The sequence below is a fragment of the Triticum urartu genome, chromosome 2 (assembly GCF_003073215.2).
Source record: "Triticum urartu cultivar G1812 chromosome 2, Tu2.1, whole genome shotgun sequence".
In the NCBI taxonomy this organism is placed as follows: Eukaryota; Viridiplantae; Streptophyta; class Magnoliopsida; order Poales; family Poaceae; genus Triticum; species Triticum urartu.
Window position 1 is genome coordinate 693,417,755 of NC_053023.1, and position 21,140 is coordinate 693,438,894.

Below are 21,140 nucleotides of genomic sequence, written 5' to 3' on the forward strand. Positions count from 1 at the left end.
TGACTAACCATGTGAATGACCAGTTCCTGTCATCTCTCCAAATAGATATAAGTGAAGCAAGAGAGTTTAATTCTTTCTACAAAAGATATGCTCGTGCTCTAACAAATCCAAGTGAAGCAAAAGAGCATTCTACAAATGGCGGTTTTCTATGTAAAGAGAAACAGGCAATCCAAACTTCAAATGATATAAGTGAAGCACATGAAGCATTCTATAAAGCCATACTTAGAAGATATAAGTGAAGTGCATAGAGCATTCTATAAATAAACCAAGGACTATCTCATACCAGCATGGTGCATAAAATAAAAATGAAAACTAAATGCAAAAGACGCTCCAAGATTGCACATATCACATGAACGAAACGAATCCAAAAACATATCGATACTTGTTGAAGAAAGAGGGGATGCCTTCCCAGCATCCCCAAGCTTAGACGCTTGAGTCTCCTTGAATATTTACTTGGGGTGCCTCGGGCATCCCCAAGCTTGAGCTCTTGCCTCTCTTCCTTCTTCTCACATCGAAACCTTCTCCATCATCGAACACTTCATCCACACAAAACTTCAACAGAAAACTCGGTAAGATCCGTTAGTATAATAAAGCAAATCACTACTCTAAGTACTGTTGCAAACCAATTCATATTTTGTTTTTGAATTGTGTCTACTGTAATATAACTTTTTCATGGCTTAATCCACAAATATAATTCGATAGTTTCATCAAAACAAGCAAACTATGCATCAAAAACAGAATCTGTCTAAAACAGAACAGTCTGTAATAATCTGAACATTCACCATACTTCTGATACTTTAAAAATTCTACCAAAATTAGGAAAAATAAACAATTTGTATAGGAAGACAGTGCAAAAAGAATTAGAACCATTTGACGTTCCAGAAAAAAATGTAAAATCGCGCACTACAGCCAAAGTTTCTGTCCTGCACCGTACAAACCATCAAGCAAATGTAAACATCCTAAAGGCAAACCTTGGCACATTATTGTTATAATACAATGGAATTGTACAAGGGGATAATTATTTTTTTGAAAAGTTTCTGTAATCAAGATTCACAAAGTTTCCGTGAGCATGAACAAAGTCCAAGGCTAGCTCCCACTTCAACAATGCTTGTCTCTCTCACTTTCACTTTCCTTTTTGAAAAAGTTTTGGGTTCCCCTCTTTATTTTTGTTGTTTTTAAACTATATGAAAGCACTCAACAGAAATAAATGACTCTCTAAAACTTCCGGGTTGTCTCCCTGGCAGCGCTTTCTTTAAAGCCATCAAGCTAGGCATATAGTGCTCAAGTAGTGAATCCACCCGGATCCCAAGGTATATCAAAGCCAATTTTAATTAACAATGATTTGTAATTTAGTAGTGAGCACAAAGTAACATATATCATGCAACAACGAAGTCTAACTCTCTTCCTATGCATCAGCATGTCATAAAAGAACAATTCATGCACACATAGTAAAGGCCAAAGCATAGTATAAACAATTTCTTGCAATTTTATCGTATTGGAAACATAGAGAGGTGGAGATATAGTTCCTCTCTCATAATAATTGCAAGTAGGAGCAGCAAGCACATGCATATTATATTCATCAAAATCTTCATGTGCAACGGTAAAAGGCAACCCATCAATATATTCCTTAATAAGAGCAAACTTCTCCGATATAGTGTAGTTTGGAGAATTCAAAAAGATAATAGGACTATCATGTGTGGGTGCAATAGCAACAATTTCATGTTTAACATAAGGAACTATAGCAAGTTCATCTCCATAAGCATAATTCATATTGGAATCTTGGCCACAAGCATAGCAAGCATCATCAAAAAGGGATATTTCAAAAGAATCAACGGGATCATAGTAGTCATCATAGAAATCATCCTTCGGTAAGCACGAAGGGAAGTTAAACAATGTATGAGTTGAAGAGTTACTCTCATTAGAAGGTGGGCACGGGTAGCTAATCCGCTCTTCCTCCTTTTGTTCTTCGCTCTCCTCATCATCTTTTTCATCCAATGAGCTCACAGTTTCATCAATTTCTTCTTCTATAGACTCCTGCAAAATATTAGTCTCTTCTTGGACAGCGAAGTAGTCCTCAATATATAGTCCAACATAGGCATTAGAAGCATAATTATCATAGCAATATTTAAGTATGGCAAAATTTCCAGATTTGTAAAGAGTAGCATCATACTTTTCAATCAAAGAGGCAATTTCGTAAGCACCCTTAAAAGCAACAAATTCTTCAATTTGTTGAACATCATAGTAATTATAAACACCCTTAGCATAAGAAGATATGATTCCATTATCATTAAACAAACATTGGTAGGGAAGGTGTTTCTTAGGGTCTTCAGAACAACAAGTCTAATCATATATTTCACATAAATTCCAAGCATAGCATTGCAACCGATGAATTTGATCCAGTAAAGTTTTCCCTTTTCCAGATATTCGGTGTCGCACATAACAAGCATGCTCATCTAAGGATTTGCCCTCAACTAAGCTAGTTGGGGTTTCAGCACAAGCACATAGGGATCGAAGATGATCCAAGTAATAAGCTTCAGCAGTGTGATAGATTTTGAGTGGTTCTTCAACCATTGGTTTAGAAGGTACAACTAATTTTTTTTGGTATTTTGCGTTTCCTACCCATAACTAAAGATAGAAAACAACTAAGAACAGCAAATAAAAATTACTTAGTGATAAAGCAAAAAAGCACACATGAGAATATTCACCCCACGCTATTGCTCCCCGGCAACGGCGCCAGAAAAAGGTCTTGATAACCCACAAGTATAGGGGATTGCAATAGTTTTTGATAAGTAAGAGTGTCGAACCCAACGAAGAGCTAAAGGTAGAACAAATATTCCCTCAAGTTCTATCGACCACCGATACAACTCTACGCACGCTTGACGTTCTCTTTACCTAGAACAAGTATGAAACTAGAAGTACTTTGTTGGTGTTGTTGGATAGGGTTGCAAGATAATAAATAGTACGTAAATAAAAAGTAGGGGCTGTTTAGATAAAGAAACAATAAAGTAAATATGGCGAGTGTGGAAAAGTGGTGGTAGGAGTTGCGAAATTGCCCCTAAGCAATTGACTACTTTACTAGACCGATAGCAAGTATTATGTGGGAGAGGCCACTGCTAGCATGTCATCCCTGACTTGGAATTCTATGCACTTATGATTGGAACTATTAGCAAGCATCCGCAACTACTAATGTTCATTAAGGTAAAACCCAACCATAGCATTAAGATATATTGGTCCCCTTTCAATCCTGTATGCATCAATTTCTATGCTAGGTTGAAGCTTCTGTTACTCTTGCCCTCTAATACATAGTCCTATCAACATACAACTAACCCTAGGGTGTGATCCACGCGCGCAATCATATGATGGGCACCAAAGGACAACAACATAACCACAAGCAAATTAAATCAATCATAGCAATTCATCAACCGCCGATAGGACAACGAAAATCTACTCAGACATCATAGGATGGCAACACATCATTGGATAATAATATGAAGCATAAAGCACCATGTTCAAGTAGAGGGTACAGCGGGTTGCGGGAGAGTGGACCGCTGTAGATAGAGGGGGGGAGGTGATGGAGATGTTGATGAAGATGGCGGAGGTGTTGGTGAAGATCGCGGTGATGATGATGGCCCCCCGGTGGCACTCCGGTGCCACCGGAAGCGAGGGGGAGAGAGCCCCCCTCCTTCTTCTTCTTCCTTGATCTCCTCCCTAGATGGGAGAAGGGTTTCCCCTCTGGTCCATGGCCTCCATGGCACGAGAGGGGTGAGAGCCCCTCCGAGATTGGATCTGTCTCTCTGTTTCTGCGTTCTCCCTGGCTTTGTTTCACCGTTTCGTGTATATATGGAGATCCGTAACTCCGATTGGCCTGAAACCTTCGCCATGATTTTTTTTCCAAAATTTAGCTTTCTTGCGGCAAAAGAAGAGCGTCAACGGCCTTACGGGTGGCTCACGAGGGTAGGGGGTGTGCCCAGGGGGGCAGGCGCGCCCCCCTGCCTCATGACCACCTCGGGCATCGTCTCGCGTGGATTTTTCTTCCGGAACTTTCCAAATATTCCAAAAGGTATCTCCGTCCATTTTATCCCGTTTGGACTCCGTTTGATATGGATATTCCGCGAAACAAAAAACATGCAACAAACAGGAACTGGCACTCGGCACTGGATCAATATGTTAGTCCCAAAAATAGTATAAAAAGTTGCCAAATGTATATGAAACTTGTAGAATATTGGCATGGAACAATCAAAAATTATAGATACGACGGAGACGTATCACTCTACAGGTGTCTCCAAAGGTACTTGTTGGGTTGGCGTATTTCGAGATTAGGAATTCTCACTCTGATTGTCGGAGAGGTATCTCTGGGCCCACTCGGTAATGCACATCACTATAAGCCTGGCAAGCATTGTAACTAATGATTTAGTTATGGGATGATGTATTACAGAACGAGTAAAGAGACTTGCCAGTAACGAGATTGAACTAGATATTGAGATACCGACGATCGAATCTCGGGCAAGTAACATACCGTCTACAAAGGGAACAACATATGTTGTTATGCGGTTTGACCGATAAAGATCTTCGTAGAATATGTGGGAGCCAATATGAGCATCCAAGTTTTGCTATTGGTTATTGGCCAGAGACGTGTTTCGGTCATGTTTACATAGTTCTCGAACCCGTAGGGTCCGCACGCTTAAAGTTTCGGTGATGATTTGTATTATGAGTTATGTGATTTGATGTACCGAAGGTAGTTCGGAGTCCCGGATGAGATCAGGGACATGACAAGGAGTCTCGAAATGGTCGAGATGTAAAGATCGATATATTGGACGACTATATTCGGACATCGGAAAGGTTTCGAGCGATTCAGGTTTTTTTCGAAGTACGGGGGAGTTACAGGAATATGGGGAAGTAGTATTGGGCCTTAATGGGCCTTAGTGGGAAGGAGTGGCAACAACCAGGAGGTGGCGCGCGCCCCTCCCAAGCCCAGTCTGAATTGGACAAGGGGTTTGGGGCGCGGCCCCCCTCTCCCTTCCTTCTCCACTCCCCTCTTTTCCCCCTTCTCCTAGTTGGACTAGGAAAGGAGGAAACCTACTCCTACTAGGAGTAGGAATACTACTCCCTTGGCACGCCCCTCCTAGGGCCGGCCTCCTCCCTTTCTCCTTTATATACGGGGGCAGGGGGCACCCCAAGACACAAGTTGGTCGCAAAGATCTCTCCCAGCCGTGTGCGGTGCCCCCCTCCACCATAATCCACCTCGGTCATACTGTAGCGGTGTTTAGGCGAAGGCCTGCTGCGGTAGCTTCATCAACATCATCACCACGCCGTCGTGCTGACGAAACTCTTCCCCGAGCTCTACTGGATCGCGAGTTCGCGGGACATCACCGAGCTGAACGTGTGCTGAACGCGGAGGTGCCGTACGTTCGGTACTGAGGATGGGTCGCTCGTGAAGACGTACGACTACATCAACCGCGTTGTCACAACGCTTCCGCTTAACGGTCTATGAGGGTACGTGGACGACACTCTCCCCTCTCGTTGCTATGCATCACCGTGATCCTGTGTGTGCGTAGGAAAATTTTGAAATTACTACGTTCCCCAACAGTGGCATCCGAGCCAGGTTTTATGCGTAGATGTTATATGCACGAGTAGAACACAATTGAGTTGTGGGCGATACAAGTCATACTTCTTACCAGCATGTCATACTTTGGTTCGGCGGTATTGTTGGATGAAGCGGCCCGGACCGACCTTACGCGTACGCTTACGCGAGACTGGTTCTACCGACGTGCTTTACACACAGGTGGCTGGTGGGTGTCAGTTTCTCCAACTTTAGTTGAACCGAGTGTGGCTACGCTCGGTCCTTGAGAAGGTTAAAACAACACTAACTTGACGAATTATCGTTGTGGTTTTGATGCGTAGGTAAGAACGGTTCTTGCTCAGCCCGTAGCAGCCACGTAAAACTTGCAACAACAAAGTAGAGGACGTCTAACTTGTTTTTGCAAGGCATGTTGTGATGTGATATGGTCAATACGTGATGAGATATAAGTTGTTGTATGAGATGATCATGTTTTGTTGAAATTATCGGCAACTGGCAAAAGCCTTATGGTTGTCTTTCTATTGCATAAGATGCAAGCCCAAATAATTGCTTTACTTTATTGCTATGCGATAGCAATAGTTGCAAGAGCAATAGTTGGCGAGACGACCATGTGACGACACATTGATATAGATCAAGATGATGGAGATCATGGTGTCATGCCGGTGACGATGGAGATCATGACGATGCTTTGGAGATGGAGATCAAAGGCACAAGATGATGATGGCCATATCATGTCACATATTATGATTGCATGTGATGTTTATCTTTTATACATCTTATCTTGCTTAGTTTGGCGGTAGCTTTCTAAGATGATCTCTCACTAAATTTCAAGATAAAAGTGTTGTCCCTGAGTATGCACTGTTGCCAAAGTTCATCGTGCCGAGACACCACGTGATGATCGGGTGTGATAAGCTCTACGTCCATCTACAACGGGTGCAAGCCAGTTTTGCACACGCAGAGTACTCGGGTTAAACTTGACGAGCCTAGCATATGCAGATATGGCCTCGAAACACTGAGACCGAAAGGTCGAGCGTGAATCATATAGTAGATATGATCAACATAGTGATGTTCACCATTGAAAACTACTCCATTTCACGTGATGATCGATTATGGTTTAGTTGATTTGGATCACGTGATCACTTAGATGATTAGAGAGATGTCTATCTAAGTGGGAGTTCTTAAGTAATATGATTAATTGAACTTTAATTTATCATGAACTTAGTCCTGGTAGTATTAGCATATCTATGTTGTAGATCAATAGCCCGCGTTTAGCTCCTTTGTTTTATTTTTGATATGTTCCTAGAGAAAACTAAGTTGAAAGATGTTAGTAGAAATGATGCGGATTGGATCCGTGATATGAGGATTATCCTCATTGCTGCATAGAAGAATTATGTCCTTGATGCACTGCTAGGTGACAGATCTATTGCAGGAGCAGATGCAGACGTTATGAACTTTCGGCTAGCTCAATATGATGACTACTTGATAGTTTAGTGCACCATTCTTAACAGCTTAGAATTAGGACTTCAAAGACGTTTTGAACGTCATGGATCATATGAGATGTTCTAGGAGTTGAAGTTAATATTTCAAGAAAATACCCGAGTTGAGAGATATGAAGTCTCCAACAAGTTCTATAGCTAAAAGATGCAGGAGAATAGCTCAAGCAATGAGCATGTGCTCAGATTGTCTGGGTACTACAATCGCTTGAATCAAGTGGGAGTTAATCTTCCAGATAAAATAGTGATTGATAGGATTCTCTAGTCACCATCACCAAGTTAGTAGAACTTCGTGATGAACTATAGTATGCAAGGGATGATGAAAATGATTCCCGAGCTTTTCATGATGATGAAATCAAGAAAGAGCATCAAGTGTTGATGATTAACAAGACCACTAGTTTCAAGAAAAGGGCAAAGGGAAAGAGAGGGAGCTTCAAGAAGAACATCAAGCAAGTTGCTGCTCAAGTTAATAAGCCCAAGTCTGGACCTAAGCCTGAGACTAAGTGCTTCTACTGCAAAGGGACTGGTCACTGGAAGCGGAACTGCCCCAAGTATTTGGCGGATAAGAAGGATGGCAAAGTGAACAATTCTATATTTGATATACATGTTATTGATGCGTACTTTACTAGTGTTTATAGCAACCCCTCGGTATTTGATACTGGTCCAGTTGCTAAGAGTAGTAACTCGAAACGGGAGTTGCAGAATGAACAAAGACTAGTTAAGGGTGAAGTGACGATGTGTGTTGGAAGTGGTTCCAAGATTGATATGATCATCATCGCACACTCCCTATACTTTCAGGATTAGTGTTAAACCTAAATAAATGTCATTTGGTGTTTGCGTTGAGCATGAATATGATTTGATCATGTTTATTGCAATACGATTATTCATTTAAGTTAGAGAATAATTGTTATTCTGTTTGCATGAATAAAACCTTCTATGGTTATACACCCAATAAAATGGTTTATTGGATCTCGATCGTAGTGATACACATATTCATAATATTGAAGCCCCAAAGATGCAAAGTTAATAATGATAGTGCAACTTATTTGTGGCACTACCGTTTAGATCATATTGGTGTAAAGCGCATGAAGAAAATCCATGCCGATGGGCTTTTGGAATCACTTGATTAATGAATCAGTAGATGCTTGCGAACCATGCCTCATGGGCAAAGATGGCTAAGACTCCGTTCTCCAGAACAATGGAGCGAGCAACTGACTTATTGGATATAATACATACTGATGTATGAGGTTCTGACCTTCACAGATGATTTGAGCAGATATGGGTATATCTACTTGAAGAAACATAAGTCTAAAACATTTGAAAAGTTCAAAATTTCAGAGTGAAGTGGAAAATCATCATAACAAGAAAATAAAGTTTCGACAATCTAATCGCAGAGGCAAATATTTGAGTTACGAGTTAGGTCTTCAATTAAAACAATGTGGAATAGTTTCACAAACTCATGCCACCTGGAACACCACAGCGTAATGGTGTGTCCGAAGGTCATAACCATACTTTATTTGATATAGTGCAATCTATGATGTCTCTTACCGATTTACCACTATCGTTTTGGGGTTATGCATTAGAGACAACTGCATTCACATTAAAAAGGGCACCATCTAAATCCATTGAGACGACACCATATGAACTGTGGTTTAGCAAGAAACCTAAGCTGTCATTTCTTGAAGTTTGGGGTTGCGATGCTTATGTGAAAAAGTTTCATCTTGATAAGCTCAAACCCAAGTCGGAGAAGTGCGTCTTCATAGGATACCCAAAAGTAACTGTTGGGTACACCTTCTATCACAGATCCGAAGGCAATATATTTGTTGCTGAGAATGGATCCTTTCTAGAGAAGGAGTTTCTCTCGAAAGAAGTGAGTGGGAGGAAAGTAGAACTTGATAAGGTAATTGTACCTTCTCCCGAATTGGAAAGTAGTTCATCACTGAAATCAGTTCCAGTGATGCTTACACCAATTAGCGAGGAAGTTAATGATGATGATCATGAAAGCTTCAGATCAAGTTACTAGCGAACCTCGTAGGTCAACCAGAGTATGTTCCGCACCAGAGTGGTACGGTAATCCTATTCTGGAGTTCATGTTACTTGACCATGACAAACCTACGAACTATGAGGAAGCGATGATGAGCCCAGATTCCGCGAAATGGCTTGAGGCCATGAAATCTGAGATGGGATCCATGTATAAGAACAAAGTGTGGACTTTGGTTGACTTGCCCGATGATCGGCAAGCCATAGGAAATAAATGGATCTTCAAGAGGAAGACGGACGCTGATAGTAGTGTTACTATCTACAAAGCTAGACTTGTCAAAAAAGGTTTTTGACAAAGTTCAAGGTGTTGACTATGATGAGATTTTCTCACTCGTAGCGATGCTTAAGTCTGTCCGAATCATGTTAGCAAATTGCCGCATTTTATGAAATCGGGCAAATGGATAAACAAAACTGCATTCCTTAAAGGATTTATTAAAGAAAGAGTTGTATATGATGCAACCAGAAGGTTTTGTCAATCCTAAAGGTGCTAACAAAACATGTAAACTCCAGCGATCCATCTATGGACTGGTGCAAGCATCTCGGAGTTGGAATATACGCTTTGATAAGTTGATCAAAGCATATAGTTTTATACAGACTTGCGGTGAAGCCTGTATTTACAAGAAAGTTAGTGGGAGCACTACAACATTTCTGATAAGTATATGTGAATGACATATTGTTGATCGGAAATAATATAGAATTATTCTGCAAAGCATAAAGGAGTATTTCAAAGGAGTTTTTCAAATAAAAACCTCGGTGAAGCTGCTTACATATTGAGCATCAAGATCTATAGAGATAGATCAACATGCTTGATAAGTTTTTTCATTGAGTACATACCTTGACAAGATTTTGAAGTAGTTCAAAATGGAACAGTCAAAGAAAGAGTTCTTGCCTGTGTTACAAGGTGTGAAATTGAGTAAGACTCAAAGCCCGAGCATGGAAGAAGATAGAAAGAGAATGAAAGTCATTCCCTATGCCTCAGCCATAGGTTCTATAAAGTATGCTGAGGGAGTCCTGGATTAGGGGGTCTCCGGACAGCCGGACTATATCCTTTGGCCGGACTATTGGACTATGAAGATACAAGATTGAAGACTTCGTCTCGTGTACGGATGGGACTCTACTTGGCGTGGAAGGCAAGCTAGGCAATACGGATATGTATATCTCCTCCTTTGTAACCGACCTTGTGTAACCCTAGCCCCCTCCGGTGTCTATATAAACCGGAGGGTTTTAGTCCATAGGACAACATACAATCATACCATAGGCTAGCTTATAGGGTTTAGCCTCTTTGATCTCGTGGTAGATCAACTCTTGTAATACTCATATCATCAAGAACAATCAAGCAGGACGTAGGGTATTACCTCCATCAAGAGGGCCCGAACCTGGGTAAACATCGTGTCCCCTGCCTCCTGTTACCATCCGCCTTAGATGCACAGTTCGGGACCCCCTACCCGAGATCCGCCGGTTTTGACACCGACATTGGTGCTTTCATTGAGAGTTCCACTATGTCGTCACCATAAGGCTTGATGGATCCTTCGATCATCACTAGCGATGCGATCCAGGGTGAGGCTTTCCTTCCCGGACAGATCTTCGTATTCAGCGGCGTCGCACTGCGGGCCAATTCGCTTGGCCATCTGGAGCAGATCGAGAGCTACGCCCCTGGCCATCAGGTCAGATTTGGAAACTTGAACTACACGGCCGACATCCGCGGAGACTTGATCTTCGACGGATTCGAGCCCATGCCGGACGCGCCGCACAGTCGCGATGAGCAAGACGTAACTCTGTCGTCGGACAGTAACTCTGTCGTCGGACAGTGTTCGGGAGATCGCATCCGCAGCTACTCCGGCCATTAATCCGGAGCAAATCGCGCCATCCGAGAACGGAGGGATAAACCCCGCCGTGGAGGCTGCACTCTCAGTGGCGATAGAGCCAGATACTGACTTCACACCTTTCGAGAGCCGCGTCGTCGAACCACTGGATTTATCCCCGGCCACGGACTCCGAGCCGCCTACATCCGTGCCTGTCGAATCCGATGGGGCGCCGATCATGGAGTTCACCTCCGCGGATATCTTTCAGCACTCACCTTTCGGAGATGTGCTAAATTCATTAAGGTCTCTCTCCCTATCAGGAGAACCTTGGCCGAACTATGTCCGGCTAGAATGGGATGCGGACGACAAAGAAATTCGCTGCCCACCCACCACCCACTTAGTAGCCACTGTCGACGACTTAACCGACATTCTCGACTTCGACTCCGAAGACATCGACAGTATGGACGACGATGCAGGAGACGAACAGGAACCACCGCCCACAGGGCGCTGGACCGCCACTTCATCACATGACGTATAGATGGTGGATACACCCAGAGAGGGTAATGGCAAAGAGACAGCGGAGGATGCCCCCTCCAAGCAACCCAGGCGTCGACGTCAGCGGCGCCACTCTAAGTCCCGCCATAGCAAAAATAGCGATAACAGCGCAAGAGGAAATAACAGTCCGGTCGACTCTAGAAGAAACGACGACTGCACCACCCCGGTGGCAGAGCACGATCAAGATGCAAACTGCAAACATAGTACGGATCCGACGTCCGAACATGACGATGCCAAGGATAAGCCTCATCAAACCCCGTCTATGGAAGAAAACAGTCCGAACAAAGATGCACACATCATCCCGGAAACGCACTTGGAGCAAGAAAACCTCCGCAGAAGGCTTATTGCCACAGCGAGGAGCCTGAAGAAACAGAATCAAAAGGCTCAAGGTCGCACAAGATACGCTCAACAACAAGTGGAACAAAGTAACAAAGTATGGTGGAAGTTACCATAAAAATAGCTATCCAAAGCGCAAGCTATTACCGGAATTTGACGATGAGGCCTTAGAGCCCATACAGCCGAAGAGTGATACGGCCAACCGGCCGGATCCACCACCTTGTGAACGCGATAGAGCGGCTAACAAAGTCACGCATAAGTCAACACACGATCTATGTGAGAACTTGCGTCAAAAATCCGGCGCGACCAGATCCATCTATGGATCTAGGAAGTGCGCTACGGTACAAAACCAACACCGAATACTACAACCGTCCGAACACCATGGCGCATCCCAATACAGGGGTGCCGCACACCCCTTATGTTTCACCGATGAGGTGCTGGATCACGAATCCCCAGAGGGATTCAAACCGGTGAACATAGAGGCGTACGATGGGACCACAAACCCTGGAGTCTGGATAGAGGACTTCATCCTCCATATTCATATGGCTCGTGGAGACGATCTCCATGCCATTAAATACTTGCCCCTCAAGCTTAAAGGGCCAGCTCGGCACTGGCTGAAAAGCCTCCCCAAAAACTCAATTGGAAGTTGGGAGGAGCTCGAGGACGCTTTTCGGGCCAATTTTCAAGGGACTTATGTCCGACCTCCGGATGCAGACGATTTAAGTCATATAATCCAACAGTCCAAAGAGTCCGCCCGAAAGCTTTGGAACAGGTTCCTCACCAAGAAGAACCAAATCGTCGACTGTCCGGACGCCGAAGCCTTTGCAGCTTTTAAACACAACGTTCGAGACGAATGGCTCGCCAGACACCTCGGTTAAGAAAAACCGAGAACAATGGCAGCCGTAACAAGCCTCATGACCCTCTTTTGTGCGGGCAAGGACAGCTGGTTGTCCCGTAACAGCACCAGCGACCCAAGCACATCCGAAGTCAGGGATGGCAATGGTAAACCACGACGCAACAAAAACAAGCATCGAAATAAATAAGGTAGCCCAGATAACACGGTGGTAAACGCCGGATTCAGGGGATCCCATCTAGGTCAGCGGAAAAAGCCTTTCAAAGGCAGCAGAGAAGGACAATCTGGCCTAAACAAAATTCTTGACAAACTCTGTCAGATTCACGACACCCCAGACAAACCTGCAAATCATACCCACAGAGAATGTTGGGTCTTCAAGCAGTCCGGTAAGCTAAACGCCGAACACAAAGGGGAAGAGACACAAAGCAAAGACGAGGATGAGCCTCGCCAGCAAAGCGCCGGAGGACAGAAAAAGTTCCCACCTGTAACACCCTGGATGTAATTTACCTTATATGTATCCCAACTCTTGCCGTTTTCGGCGCTAAGTTATTTTATTTTCCTAGGGTTCGGGTTTTTGTCTTCGTGTGTCGTTGCCTTTGTCATGCATCTCATATCATGTCATCATGAGCATTGCATTTGCACACGTGTTCGTCTCATGCATCCGAGCATTTTCCCCGTTGTCCGTTTTGCATTCTGGCGCTCCTATCTCCTCAGGTGCCCCTTTCTACCTCCTTTCGTGTGTGGGGGTTAAACATTTCCGGATTGGACCGAGACTTGCCAAGCGGCCTTGGTTTACTACCGTAGACCGCCTGTCAAGTTTCGTGCCATTTGGACTTCGTTTGATACTCCAACAGTTAACCGATGGACCGAGAAGGCCTCGTTTGTGTTGCAGCCCAACACCCTTCCAATTTGGCCCATAACCCACCAAAAGCTCTCCCATCGTCTAGAGCGTTCGATCACGATCGCGTGGCCGAAAACCGCACTCCATTTGGAGCTTCCTAGCTCCCTCTATGCCTATAAATAGATCCCCCATGAAAAATCCCGGATCCCCTCCTTCCAAACCCTAGGTTTTTCCCTCGCGCCGCGCCAGACGTGTCTAATTCCGGTCGGACATGTCCGATCTGCCTCCCAGCCGCCACATGTCGCGCCACGACTCGCCCGCACGCCGCCCCACATCGCCGGCCCGGAGAGCCCAGGAAGGGCCCTCCAGGCCCGCGCGCGCCCGCCGCCGCCATCCCTCGCCCGAAGCCACTCGCCCCCGCCCGCCGTTCTTCTTCCCCGCGACCGGCCGCCCGGAGCCGTCGCGCGCCATCGCCGGCATCGACGACCACGGCCGCCGCCTCCTCAACTGCCGGCGCTCGCCTCCGCCGCGCCGCCCGAGGCCGGCGCCGCCACCGCCGCCATCGTCCTCGCCCGCAAGGCCGGCGAGTTCCTTCCACTGCTCCGACGAGCTCCCTCATCTCTGGCCGCCTCCCTCTTCTCTCCTGTGAACAGTGTACTCCGGTGAACCTTGGGATCCGCGCCCGGCCAGATCTGGATCTGGAGACTCGGTTGACTTTTGCCCTCAAACCCTAATTATTTTGCAAACTTTGGCATGTCGTATCTCTGCATCTGTAGCTCCGATTTACGCGTGTAGCATATCAAAATGTTCACCTCAAAGAGTACATCATTTCATCTCATTGCATCATTTTCATTTGAGCTCATCTTGATGCCCTAAATGCTGTTGGAAGAGGGCTATGTGATAAACTTGGCAGATTTGTTTCATCAAATAGATATTTGTCATTTTTTCCATGATTAATGTGTGCATGATATGCTCCTGATCTCCACATGTGTTTTGTTATATGCCATGCCATCTTTACAGAGGTGCTTACCATGTATTTTTGCGATATGTGTGGTGACTAGCACAAGCTTGCAAAGTAGCGTATTCGGTAATGCTGATTTCAGGGACTTGTCCTGATTTTGTCATTATGCCATATGTTCATGTTGTTTCCTAGTGATCCGTGCCTCTTTTGAGGATGATCAGTAAGGATGATTTATTAACATTGTGGTGCTCTATCCATCCATGTCTTTGTTTGCATTTATGGAGCACCCTCGCTTGAGTCAATCGAGCTCTACTTTTCCTATTTCGTGAAGCCTGGCAGATTGTTGACTTGTTAGCAATTTTGCCGAGGATGTTGCTATTTATCCGTGCATGCTATGTTGTTGTTCTTGCCATGTCTAGCTTCTATGCCATGTATTCTTGATGGGTGTATGCTTAGTTTGTCATGCCATGCTCTTTAGTGAGTGCATCGAGCTCGTGAACATGCCTACTCGTTAACTGTTTTGCATGCTCCAGTTTTTCACTAAGTCTGAGATCTGTTTATGTTTTTGCCATGTTCAGATGCTTGCAATTATATTTTCTGATCCCTTTTGGCTCAAGGTCACTAAAGGACTTTTGTTAAGTACTTTGAGTAGCTTCACGGCATGCTTTGCTTTGCCATGTTGAGTTCCTGTAGCATGTAGTTTTCATGCTCTAAAGTGTGCTACCTGATGTTAAATTCCAGACTTGTGTTAATTTCACTAAGTCTGAAACCTGTTATCATTTGCATTTTTGCCATGCTTGTTTGAACCTGTTAATGGATGAATTAGCCGTAGCTCATTGTTCATCTTTTGTCAAGCATCATGAGTGGATCACTGCCATGTATTTTGTTGTCATGTTTGAGTGCTGTAGAATATTTATCTTGATGCATTTAGATGGCTACTTGCTGATTATCGCAGACCGGTGCCATATTTGTTTTGCTTGCCATTTCCAAACCGTGCATCCGATTCCGGTGATCTTTATATCGATTTCAACCGAAATCACCTCACCTTTCCAGTGGAACTCTTGGATTTCCAAGTTGAGGCCAGGTTCAATCATTCCTTATCAAATCTTGCATATGCATCACATATCGCGTCCCGCATAGCATACCATGTTTGCATCATGTTGTTTGAGCATTGCACGTGGTTGATTGTGTTCCTTTTGCTTGTTTGTCTTGTTTGGGTAGAGCCGGGAGACGAGTTCACGAACGAGGAGCCCGTTGAGTTTGCTTACGAGGATCAAGTCAACTCTGACAACTTTGCAGGCAAGATGATCATACCCTCGAAATCACTTCTATCTTTGCTTGCTAGATGCTCGCTCTTTTGCTATGCCTATGCTACAATGCCTACCACTTGCTTATCATGCCTCCCAAATTGCCATGTCAAACCTCTAACCCACCATGTCCTAGCAAACCGTTGATTGGCTATGTTACCGCTTTGCTCAGCCCCTCTTATAGCGTTGCTAGTTGCAGGTGAAGATTGGAGATCGTTCCTTGTTGGAACATTGTTTATTGTTGGGATATCACCATATTATATTGTTATCTTAATGCACCTATATACTTGGTAAAGGGTGGAAGGCTCGGCCTTTTTCCTAGTGTTTTGTTCCACTCTTGCCGCCCTAGTTTCCGTCATATCGGTGTTATGTTCCCGGATTTTGCATTCCTTACGCGGTTGGGTTATAATGGGAACCCCTTGACAGTTCGCCTTGAATAAAACTCCTCTAGCAATGCCCAACCTTGGTTTTACCATTTTCCACCTAGCCTCTTTTTCCCTTAGGTTTCCGGAGCCCGAGGGTCATTGTAACACCCTCGATGCGACTATAGCTCCCACGTGTCGAGGCACGACTTAGAGACATAATCGCATTGAAGGCATATGTCACAAGTCAGGCAATCATCACAAACATCCCATGTAATATAGATAAATAAAAGGGGTAACATAGTTGGCTTACACTCGCCACGTCAATCAAGTACATAAATAACATACATCATCCAAACACTCATGGCCCGACTACGGCGCCAAAATGAAAGACAACCCAACAAGCGACATGGTCCCGATCACCCCCAACTGGGCACCACTACTGATCATCAGGAAAAGAAACATAGTATCGCTGAGAGTCCTCGTCGAACTCCCACTTGAGCTCGAGCGCGTCACCTGGAGCGGAATCATCTGGACCTGCATCTGGTGTAATAGTAATCTGTGAGCCACAGGGACTCAGCAATCTCGCACCCTCGCGATCAAGACTATTTAAGCTTAACAGGTAGGGTAAGATAAATATATGTGGAGCTGCAGCAAGCGACTAGCATATGAGGTGGCTAACCTATTCGCAAAAGAGAGCGAGAAGAGGAGGCAAAGCGCGAGCGAGAAACTAGAAGACAACCTGCGCAAACATTACTCCAACACCGTGTCCACTTCCCGGACTCCGCCGAGAAGAGGCCATCACGGTAACACACTCGGTTGATTCATTTTAATGAAGTTAAGGTTCAAGTTATCTACAACCGGACATTAACAAATTCCCATCTGCCCATAACCGCGGGCACGGCTTTCAAAAGTTCAAATCCCTGCAGGGGAGTCCCAACTTAGCCCATGACAAGCTCTCACGGTCAACGAAGGAATAGACCTCCTCCCGAAACGTTCCTATCAGACTCGGTACCTCGGTTCTTCAAGACACTTCGACAGGTTAAAACTAATCCAGCAACACCACCCGAATGTGCCGACAAAACCCGATAGGAGCTACACATATCTCTTTCTCAGGGCACACTCAGATTAACACTATGTACAACTAAAACCAACCCTCGAGTTGCCCCGAGGTGGCGCTGCAAGTGGCTCTATTTGGACCAACACTCAGAGGAGCACTGGCCCGGGGGGGTTTAAATAAGATGACCCTCGGGTTCCGGAAACCCAAGGGAAAAGAGGCTAGGTGGCAAATGGTAAAACCAAGGTTGGGCATTGCTGGAAAAGCTTTAATCAAGGCAAACTATCAAGGGGTTCCCATTATAATCCAACCGCGTAAGGAACGCAAAATCCGGGAACATAACACCGATATGACGGAAACTAGGGCGGCAAGAGTGGAACAAAACACTAGGCGCGAGGCCGAGCCTTCCACCCTTTACCAAGTATATAGATGCATTAAGATAACATGGCAATATAATGATATCCCAACAAGTAAATAAATGTTCCAACAAGGAACGGTCTCCAATCTTCACCTGCAACTAGTAACGCTATAAGAGGGGCTGAGCAAAGCGGTAACATAGCCAATCAATGGTTTGTTAGGACATGGTGGGTTAGAGGTTTGACATGGCAATTTGGGAGGCTTGAAAGCAAATGGTAGGTATCGTAGCATTAGCATAGCAAAAGAGCAAGCAAACTAGCATAGCAAAGATAGTAGTGATTTCGAGGGTATGATTATCTTGCCTGCAAAGCTGTCAGAGTTGACTGGATCCTCGAAAGCAAACTCAACGGGCTCCTCGTTAGCGAACTCGTCTCCCGGCTCTATCCAAACAAGACAAACGAACAAACGGGATACAATCAACCACGTGCAAGCTCAAACAATAAGATGCAAACATGGTATGCTATGCGGGATGCGATGCGGGATGCATATGCAAGATGTGACAGGAAATGCATGAACCTGGCCTCAACTTGGAAATCCAAGTGTGCCACTGGAAAGATGAGATGAAATCGCTTGAAAACGATATAAAGAACGCCGGAATCGAAGTTACGGTTTGGAAATGGCAAGCGATTCAAATATGACACCGGTCTGCGATTTACAGCAAGTAGTCATCTAAATGCAATGAGATGAACATGCTACAGCACCCAAACATGACATCAAAATACATGGCAGGGAGGCATTCAAGATGTTTAACAAAAGTCTAGCACTAAGCTACGACCAATTCACCCATTAACAGGTTCAAACAAGCATGGCAAAAATGCATATGGTAAACAGATCTCAGACTTCGTGAAATTAACACTTGTCTGAAATTTCAGATCAGGTGGCACTCTTTAGAGCAACAAAACTACATGCTACAGGACCTGAACATGACAAAGTAAGACATGGCATGAAGCTACTCAAAAAGCTTAACAAAAGTCCCTTAGTGACCTTGAGCCAAAAGGGATCAGAAAACATATTAGCAAGCATGTGAACATAGCAAAACCATAATCAGTTTTCAGACTTAGTGAAAACTGGCACATGCTGAAACATAACTCAAGTAGGCATGTTCACGAGCTCGATGCACTCACTACGGTGCAAGTCATGATAAGCTAAGAATACATCTATCTATAACACACAAAATGCAAGCTAGACATGGCAAGAACAATAGCATAGCATGCACGGATCAACTACAACAACATCGGCAAAATTGCAAACAAGTTGACAATCTGCCCAGATTCACAAAGTAGCAAAAGTAGAGCTCGATTGACTCAAGCTAGGGTGCTCCATAATTGCAAACAAAGACATGGATGGATAGAGCACTACAATATTAATAAAACATCCTTACTGATTATCCTCAAAAGAGGCACGGATCACTAGGACACAACATGAACATATGGCATCATGAGATAAACAGCTCAAGGACTTAGTGGAAATGCTAGGTCCCTGAAAACAGAATTACCAAGTGCCTCACTTGGCAAGCTTGTGCTAGTCACCACACACATCACAAAAATACATGGGTTGCACCTCTGGAAAGATGACAAAACTCTTAACCAAACATATGTAGAGCATCAGGGCATATCATGCACACAATAATCATGGCAAAAATGACAAATGTCTAAATGGAGTAGCAGATCTGACAATTATCTCAAGTAGCCTCTTTCTAACAACATTTCGGGTATCAAGATGAACTCAAATGAAAATGATGCAATGGAATGAAATGATGTACTCTCTGAGACGAACATTTTGATATGCTATAAGCCCAAACGGAGCTATAGATGAGGAGATACGATGCAATGAACAGGAGCACATGGATCTGAAAATTTAGGGACTTAGAAGAAAAAACGACCTAGGGTTTACTGTTCACCGGATCTGGATCCAGATCGGCGCACGGGAACCGAGGTTGGCTGGCCGGACTGTTCACCGGAGGAGCTCGGGCTCGTCGGACTTGACGAGGGGAGGTGCGGGTCCGGTCGCCGGAGAGGAAGGTCGGCCGGCACGGGCGGCGCTCCTCGGCGGCGGGCTCCCACGGCAGGGGCGGCGAGGCGCTGTACGGCGGCGGCAAAGGCGGGCGTGGCGGCCGGCGCCACACTGGCGAGGTGGCGGGCGGAGCAGGCGACGGCGTCGGGGAAGAAGCGGCGCAGGAAGGATCCGGCGGCGGGGCGCGGGACTGGGCCGCGGGGGCCGGTGATGGGCTTCCGGGCCCGGGCAGCGCGGCGATCTGGGGACCGGGCGGTGGCGAGTAGCATGGCGACACGTGGCAGCGGCGGGGCTGGGCGGACGTGTCCAGCCCGATTCGAACACGTCCGGCGGCGAGGGGAGCAGTTTCTTTTAGGGTTAGAGAGAGGAGATCCGAGATTTGGAATGGGGGGTATATATAGGCATAGAAGGAGTTAGGAGAGTCCAAATGAGGTGCGGTTTTCGGCCACGCGATCGTGATCAAACGCTCTAGATGATGGAGCAGGTTTAGGTGGGGTTTGGGCCAACTTGGAGGGGTGTTGAGCTACAACATACACGAGGCCTTTTCGGTCCCTTGGTTAACCGTTGGAGCATCAAACGAAGTCCAAATGATACGAAACTTGACAGGCGGTCTACCGGTAGTAAACCAAAGCCGCTTGGCAAGTCTCAATCCAATCCGGAAATGTTTAATCCCCACACACGAAAGAAAGGTAGAAATGACCACCGGAGGAGAACGAAGCGCCGGAATGCAAAACGAACAACGGGGAAAATGCTCGAATGCATGGGATGAACACGTATGCAAATGCAATGCACATGATGACATGATATGAGATGCATGACAACGATAGCAACACACGGAGACAAAGACCCGAACCCGAGAAAATAAAATAACTTAAGACCGGAAACGGCAAGAGTTGGAGTACAAATTGGGAAAGTTACATCCGGGGTGTTACAGTCATCTTTATTTAAACCCCCCCCCCCCGGGCCAGTGCTCCTTTGAGTGTTGGTCCAAACTAGAGCCCCTTGCAGCGCCACCTCGGGGAAACTCGAGGACTGGTTTTAGTTGTATGGATTGCTTATCCGAGTGTGCCCTGAGAACGAGATATGTGCAGCTCCTATCGGGATTTGTCGGCACATTCGGGCGGTGTTGCTAGACTTGTTTTACCATTGTCAAGGATGTCTTGTAAAACCGGGATGCCGAGTCTGATCGGAATGTCTCGGGAGAAGGAATATCCTTCGTTGACCATGAGAGCTTGTGATGGGCTAAGTTGGGACTCCCCTGCAGGGATTTGAACTTTTGAAAGTTGTGCCCGCGATTATGGGCAGATGGGAATTTGTTAATGTCCGGTTGTAGATAACATGGAACTTAACTTAATTAAAATGAATCAACCGCGTGTGTAACCGTGATGGTCTCTTCTCGGCGAAGTTCGGGAAGTGAACACGGTGTTGGAGTAATGCTTGACGTAGGTTGTTCTAGGATCACTTCTTGATCATAGTTCTTCGTTCGTGCTTTGCCTTCTCTTCTCGCTCTCTGTTGCGAACAGGA

At 45.2% G+C, this 21,140-nt stretch overlaps 1 pseudogene; it reads left to right on the forward strand.

The window, feature by feature from the left end:
* Window positions 1-21,140, forward strand: part of LOC125537954 — a 64,758-nt pseudogene that overhangs the window by 27,872 nt on the left and 15,746 nt on the right.